This window comes from Trichomycterus rosablanca, chromosome 6 (genome assembly GCF_030014385.1).
Source record: "Trichomycterus rosablanca isolate fTriRos1 chromosome 6, fTriRos1.hap1, whole genome shotgun sequence".
Classification (NCBI taxonomy): Eukaryota; Metazoa; Chordata; class Actinopteri; order Siluriformes; family Trichomycteridae; genus Trichomycterus; species Trichomycterus rosablanca.
In genome coordinates this window covers 33,713,905-33,722,755 of record NC_085993.1, presented here as the reverse complement: position 1 = coordinate 33,722,755, position 8,851 = coordinate 33,713,905, and positions in this window count along the sequence as shown.

Below are 8,851 nucleotides of genomic sequence, written 5' to 3'. Positions count from 1 at the left end.
GCAAAACGTGCATTAGTGTAATTTGGAACTGGCAAGCACATGAGTAGGTGTATGGATGTTTGTCTTTGTAAGTCATCCCACTGTTCAGGCCAGTAGTTATGTTTAAATCAGCTGGGGCAGTTTATCTAAGGTGTTCACGAGTGACATGACCCTAAAGGCTATTAATCAGCGGCCACGACAATGCAAGTGGTCGCAACAGCATGACTCCAAGGCCACATCACAATTTGCCTCTGTCATTAGCTTTGGCTTGCTCCTGGAGCTATTTGGCCAAACATTTGAGCAGGCTTCTCATGACACAGTTAAGCAACTGCTGACCATCATAGGCTCCTGCAAATTGTTTTCACCCTGGCCTAAACACTGTGGGTACACTGCAGATGCAGGTAAGACCATCTTCTATCATTTAGATTTAAACTGTCCTTGCATGTGTAAGCTGATCACTAAAAACCTTTGTGTTCTGGAATCCACAAAAAAGTTTTGGAAACATTTTAAAAAGCTCCAAAATCACATTGTTAATGCATAAGCCGTGTTCATATAAATTTCCTGCAGAATTTGTTCATTCTCTTAAACCTCTGTTTAACTGACAAATGTACAAAGAAATGACTTTTAAATTTGATACCCCCAAACACAACAAAAAGTTAGAACAGGGGCAAAACAAGAGTGAAAAGTTTATAGAATATTCAAGATAGACCGTTTTGAAATATTCCACAATTGAATTGGAGAATTGGTAACAGGTGAGACAATAATGATATAAAAGGGTATGAAAGGAAGATCCACCAAAGGCTCAACTGTCTGGCTCACTACTTTGGGCTAAACGTACATATTGAATTGTCAATCGGTTCTCAGTGCAAGATTGTAAATAATTCAGGTATTTTACCATCTGTTATAATAATATTGTGAAAAAATTAGGGAAATCTAAAGAAATCCTAGTCTGTGTAGAGCAAGGCCAGAAACCTGTTGAATGTAAGTGACCTTCAAGCCCTGACAGACCATTGCATGAGAAACCGACATACTACTGTGATGACAGCCTCAGCCACACATGATGGACCCAAGCTCATCTCAGATGGACCGAAATACAGCGCAAAGTGTGTTGTGGTCGGATGAGTCCACGTCAAATTCTCAATGCTAAAGACTATATATGTGAAGGTACCCCTGACACAGAGGTGTATATCGAGATTTTAGAGAGACATATGCTTCCATCAAGGCATGCTACAATAGCTTGAGTGCTTTTTCTTGACTGGTCTGTCTGCAATACAGGTCTGTCTCCTTTAAAAATGTATGGTGCATCATAAAGAGGAGCAATAATTGGCAAAAACTCTACTTGCAAAACAGCAACAACTAGTATCCTCATTTTAAAAATTATTAGACAGTGTTATTGTTACGTGGAAGAAAGGAGGACTCAAATGCAGAACTAATAGCAAATTAATATTTTATTTTTATATAGAAACAAACAACAGAAGAGAAAAAGGTAGAGAAAAACAAAAACCAATCGGGAAGTCCGATGGCGCCGCTTAACCAGCAGGCAAACAAAATACAAAAGGAAAATAATAAAGTTGGGCGCGAACCCCGGTCTTCCAGGTTCTAACCGGGCGCGCTAACTCCGCGCTATTACAGCACGGATGACGGAGAGCGGAAAAGCGCTTAAGGCGCTAGAGCGCAGGAACGCGGGAGGCGTTAACTCCCGGAAAACGCTAGCCCCAGCACAGCGGAAGGCTAGCGATGTACGCAACCGACGTCCACCTCGCGAAAGCTTGCAGCCGAGGGAATTCGCCGATCTGAAAAAAAGTGAATAATGAGTTAGGACATTGATAGAAAAAGAGCGGATTCGAACCGGGGATGACGGCGTAAGTGCCGTATGCTTAGCGGCGTCGCCACCCAGCGGTTATTAAATCCAATTACTAATTGGATACAAGAGGTTGCACGGATACCGCAACAAGCGCACACGCTTGCTGTGTAGCAGCACCGCTAATGCTAGCGATAAACAATAAGCAGCGCGAGGGCTGCACGGCGTCGCACCACGCTAATCCTAATAGGCACAATGACGAAGAATACCTCGACCTTGCAGTCTACACACCCGAATGGCGCATGCCACCAGGGGATACCCTCTAGCCTACGAAAGCGTGGACGAGCTGCCACCTGTGAACCAGGAACAAACAAAAGGTGCGACACCTGCCGCTGCACAGGGCTGGCTTAAATAGCCAGCCCCGCAGCTGCAGGTGATCAGCCCTAATTAGTCCTCCTCCTATTTAAGGCCTTAGTTTGTTTGGCTCTGTAAGACCTGTTTCGCTGGGAACTCGGGGTGCATTCACCAGCTACCGCAGGTCTCCTAATAGTTATTAATATGAAAGATCATGTAACTGTGCTAAATATGCCTATTTTTGTGTGTGATTTGCAGGCATCAAATTTTATTTTTTTATTTACAATTAAGTTTGTCAGTAAAAACATTGGAAATCTTTTTTGTTGTATTTTTTGTTGTCAATTTAATAAAGGGTCAAAAATATTAAAAAAAAACAGCTAATTGCAATTTCTTGTTTTAATTGCATTTTACAAAAAACTCTAACCTTTCTAAGAATGGGGTTTGTAGATTTTGGTCAGGAACAGACCCAACACCAGTCATGTTTTGGGGGAATGGGTGTACTGGACTTCCCCACTGTGGAAACCCTCAGGCATTTCTTAGCTGTTTTAGCCAGTTCCTTGACCGGACAGTCAAGTTGAAGGAACAAGGTTATTCCCCATCTAGTCTTTCCTACCTCAGACCCTGGCCTCTGTGATGGTAAGCTAGGGCATTACACTGCTGCACTTTCTGAGACTTTCTTTATTTTAATTAATTAATTCATTTATTGTGTAGTTTACCATGGTCAGGGTTGCGGTGGTCGGAAACTTCCCAGACAGATCGCCAAACCATCATTGCCTGTTGACCGTATACAGGACAGTCATACACATTCACACTTCAGCTTCTAGCAGCTCCAATTGGCCTGACTGCATGTCTGAACTTGTGGGAAGAAACTGAAGCACCTGCAGAAAACCCACACAGAAAGGACCCTAATCCCAGGGCCTTTATGCTGTGAGGTGACAGTCCTACCCACTGCACCATCATTTTCACCCCTTTGTATTTACAAGATTTAAACATTACTAAACCTTTATGAGTTCACTTTCAGTACCAAATCCGATCACAAACTATTTAGGACATGATAAAAGTATTTCAAAACATATTATATATATATATATATATATATATATATATATATATATATATATATATATATATATATATATATATATAATGCTGCATTGAAGTCAAAGCATTGACATTGACTGCACTGCACTTGCATATTAATATTTTGTTATTGATATATTGTTATTGGTTTGCCTTACATCGTCACCTCTCTGTAACTTAAATCAGATGCAACTACAGACACAACGAAAATATATTACGTGTATTCATTTGACAAAAGAAAGAATCATTCTGTTAAGTTTGGAATGCATCAAGGTCATACTTGACGAGCATGTACTTCTGGACAATGTGTCATCATCACTCTAGTGCATTTCTCAGCTGACACCCATCAAAGCATGCCATGCTGCTGGGAATCGTAATATATTGCATTTGCAGCACTCCATAATACAAAAAGGTTGTGATCAACATTTACACTTAATACCTGGAACTTAAACTACCACAGTTAACACACCCAACACATGACAAGGTTGTGTAATGCATGAATATCCTTTGGTACAATTGGTTAAATTAACAGTCTAAAGCATAGCATAAAAAACTTATAACGTAAAGACAACACGAGAAACAACTGAAGAGAAATACAAACGTTATTTTCAGAAAGGTTGGGACATTTTGTAAAATGCAATAAAAAGAAGATTAATTTAATTGCATTTTGTAAATACAGTATAATCACATTCAGAATTTTATGCCTGCAACACACTGAAAAAGTAGGAACAGAGGTGTGTTTAGCCCCGTGTTCCATAATATTTCTTATTAATGACTATTTAATAGTTTGGCAACTGAGTACACTAACTGCTGCTTTTTTGCAAATGAAATTTTTGACAATTCTTGCTTGATACAAGACTTCAGCTGCTCAATAGTAAGTGGTCGCCACGGTCTGATTTTCCACTTCATGATGTATCCCGCATTTTCAGTAGAAGACAGATCTGGGCTGTAGACAGGCCAGTCAAGTACATGCGCTCTGTGTCTATGAAGCCACGCTGTTTTAGAATGTACAGAATGAGGCCTGGCATTGTCTTGTTAAAATAACCATGAACTTCCTGGGAAAAGATGTCGCCAGCACGTCTCTCTAAAATCTAAATAAACACCTGCACATAACTGGTATCATCACACATATGCAAGTCACTTATGCTGTGGGCATTGAGTGAGTTTTTGCTGATAATAATGATGGTTCCCCTTTTGTCTCCGTCACAGAGAAAAAAAACAAGTTGAAATGTGGACTTATTTGGCCACAAAACGTGTCTGTTTTCACTGTCTTTCAGTCCATCTGAAGAAAGCTTGGGCCCAGAGAACATGGTGGTGCTTTTGCATTGTATTATGTCTGGCTTTCTCTTTGTGTTGTAGAGTTTAAGGTTGCAGTGGCAAACTGTGTTATGTCACACGTTTTCTGAAGTATTCCTAAATATAGCCCACGTGGCTATATTTATCACAGTAGCATGTCATTTTCTCACGCGATGTAATCTTGCAGTATTTGCAGTCTTGCATTGAGAAATGTTTTTAACTGATTGACAATTCTCTTATGAAGTTTGGAACACAGTGGTGAGCCACAATTCACTGTTGCGAGTTGTTGCGACTGAGCCTATGGTGGAGCCTTCTTTTACCCAATCATGATTTTCTTAACTGTTACCAATTCACAAATACTAAAAAGTTGTGAACTGTATGTACTTTAACATTAAAACTTCGTCATGTTGCTACATTTATATATAAAACATTACCACCAGGTTCTTCAACTTTAAGAATTCTCAGGGAAAGGATATTTACTGATACAACCTTAGTACTTGGTGAAACATCCTTTTACCTTGATACTCTCAAATAAGTAATTTTAGTGCTAACAAGCAAGAAGATTAAACGAATGCTAGTGCAAGGTATTTATTTCCAACATGAAATTTAAAAATAAAGTACACACACAAAATACAAAAACAATATGACCACAAGAATAGAAAACACTGTGAATGCTATTGCTAAATATACAACACCAAAACTAACCAAACACTAAATAACCAACAAAACAAACTTAGCTAAGCTAATGATGCTAAACCTGCTATGCTAAAGGCTAAACTCAACCATATGATAAATGCTTAGCTAAATGCTAAACAAAAGAATAGGGGAAAAAAACAAATTATACATACATTGGAATAACAAGATTAATCAAACTCGAGGTAGTAAATGGAACTAGAAACAATTGGAAATGACTGGCGCTAGAAAGAAAGAAATAATATTTTAGGACTTAACCAAGCTTTAACTGACTTGGAAGTTGACTTGGGATCATTGTCTTGCTGGAACATCTAATTATCACTTTGGTTTAATTTAACCCAGCAGACCAAACCATTTGGATTAGCATGGAAGCCGGGTAATGCTATGCAAAGGATCTGTGGAGTGCTGGGTATATAAAGGGAAGGAAATCTGGTCTGGGATGAGCTTCAGGTGGGGATGGTCATGTGGCATGCTCTGCAGGTGACATGCTCTGCAGGGCTAGATGAGACATTTGATTCCTCTTTTGTGAAATCTTTGCCCGTACTTCATATACAAATGCTTTCAGCTCATTGAGGTTTGATGGCTTTTGTGTTGCAACTACTACCAAGCTTTGTCTGTTTTGGAAGTTGACTTGGGATCATTGTCTGGCTGGAACATCTAATCATCATTTTGGTTTAATTTAACCACAGAAGACATAACATTCCTCCTCCACATGCCCTGGTATCAATCCTCACGTCATCCTTAACCCACCTTTATGCTTGACTGTGGGAAAAATATTTTTTAGGTCAAAAGACTTGCCTTACTTGCACCAGACAAACTGCTGATTGAATTAATTGTACCAGCACTCCACAGGCCTGTACAAATTCCTTCTGGCGTTTTAAAGTCAATTCTACCTGTGCTTCAAGAGTGGCATGCCCTCGGTTGTTAAGTGGTTGTTATATTTTCTTATGGTTGCCACTGTAGTCTTTTTTCTTTATTGTCCTGATGCGATTGCTTAGGCTTCTGAATGTAATTTTGAACTGTCTTTGAACAATTCTCCCAGAGGTGTCTCTAAGAATGTTCAAGGTCTTGGAAATATTTTACCCATTGCCCTTTCAATGCACTTAAATTATCTCTTCTCTTAGCTATTGTCACAGCTACCATTAGCCCAACATTTAATATATCCCTGACCTATATAGTGGATTCAGAAAATATTCAGATCCCTTGATTTTTTGTACACTTTATCTTGTTGTGGAAATGTTCTTTTTTAATAAATGTGTATAATAAATACATTTGTGTATTTAATACATAAATTTTAAATGTGGTCAGATGTATCCTGGTTGCTTTACTTATCCTTAAAATGTGTCTAAAGCTTAATCAGAGTTAGAATCGAGAGTGTGATAGCACAGTGAATATACAGCCCTGCTAACACAAGTTTTTAAGTGTCAGATCTCATGAACTCATCTACTTACACTTACTGAAATTAATATTTGTAAATACAATTCTAAAAAGCACATGTTGTATTGTAAGACATTTTTTATTTATTATTCATAATTTAATTTATTTTATTTATTATTATTTTATTTATAATTCATTATTTGTATCTACTGAAACAGTATTACGATTATGTATTGTTGAATTAAAATGCTGAAATACAAAAACAGTTTAATGGAGCAGTGCATTCATTTAAATGGAAAGGTGTAACTCCTAGATGAAAGACAGTGACTGCCTAAAATCAATGTATTCTTAAATCTACCATACCTGTGGCAATATTGTGTAGGACAGTAAGGCACTAGCTGTCAGGAGATAAAAGCTTTGGCATTGTTTCCCTTTTGACCCAATAAGTAATTGTGGGCATTTGATCTTGCATGTGTCATTCTACAGGTATGAGTGTGTGTGTTATAACTATTACTATTGATCCCAAGGGGTGTTGACTCTTGCCAGCTACTGCCAAAAATCTGTTGAAATTGATATCAAAGACATAAAAGAGGTGCAATGCCATCATGCTTTTCATCTAAACATTCTTTTTTGATTTACACCATTTCTTTTCTCTCAGTTATATATTTTGATGTCTGCTAAACAGATTGTTGCAATGATTTCTAAGAAGACAGAATGAGGCTTGCATGCATTTAAGTAGCAAAAGAATGAAAAACCTTTAAAGCCTACTAGATCAGATCCAAAATGTGATGTAACTGAATAGCTTGTTTAGACATCTTTCCTAAAATAAAATGTTTTATGTGTAATATTTCTGGCAGAGATTTAAAGCGCCCAGATATCATCACACAATCACGCGATAATGTAAAACTAAAAAGTCTAATACTCAACACTGGCTTATGCAACCTCTAGTGACCATGTTATTTCTCAGCACTGCAATGATACTAGCAGTGTTTCAACTAGTATCTAGTAGTGTTTGTTTAACTTGTAAAAGTGTAGCAGGTGTAACCATGCTTTTGGGATTTTTAAAACCCCTAAATGTCAATGGTTAGAGCAGTTAGCAGTAGTTTTCTTAATTAAAAAGCAGTACAATATTTTATGAGAGTGAATTTTGAGAGTAAATACAACATGAGAGTGAATTTTGAGAGTAAATACAACATGAGAGTAAATTTTCTAATCATGTATGATAGCATAAAAGCATTTAACTGTGAAAAACAGTTTGATGTGAAATGAAATAAAAAGCATGGTAGAATATTGTGTTCTGATAAAAGTTTTTAGGGGTATATAATAGTCAAAAAACTATAGTGAGGAGTTGTATTAATATACTTAAAATATTTTCTCTGATAATGTAATATGATTTATTTTTTATAATAATGTAAAACAATGTGGTATTTAATAATAAAGAGCAGGAGGGTCAATTATTACATTAATAATAATTTTTTATAAATTAATTTTTTAACAAACAAAAGCTGTAAAATGTTTTGTAATCATAAAGTAGATCTTTTATATGTTATCTACTTGTAAGGTTGTGGGATAGTTAAAAACATTAGAAAAGCAAAAAGTTAAAGTAAATAAGAGAATATATTTTATAATAAAAACAAAATAATAATAACACACAACAATTATTAAATATCTATTACTAAATAAGAAAGTGCAATGGTGTATGGGAAACTAAATTAAGTTAAAATTGGCTAATTAAAAGTTACAATAGATTGCTGTTAGATTACATATTTGTTTAAGTAAAAATACAAATATTTACAAAATCTAAAGCAATTATTTTTATTACTTCATTACTGTACCTCATGTAATTCTTTACAAAATGATGACATTGATAATCAACATCACTTGCAAAATTATATAATTGATTTATATGATAGTAGTTACTCAGTTGCTTGTGTTGCCTTTAATAAAGCATGTTTGTTTATTTTTTAAAAAGGTTCTGGCTGGTAAAAAAAAAAAAAAATCTATTTTGAACATCCAAAACTGCTTGAATATTTAAAAGCTACTTTCAAGCATTGATCATGCAAAAAAGTAAAAAGTTAGTGAAAAGTAAAAAGTTACTCCTTGTGTCCACATAAATTTGGACCTGGTAGAACCTTGTAAAATTTATTGCTTTTTCATTATTGTTTGTGCAAATCCAGACCTAATGTTCTTAGTTGATCTTTGGAACTGGCCTAACATTAACTTGCTGGACAGCCACTGTTATATCCTGGTCTAAGTGAGCAGGAGATTTTT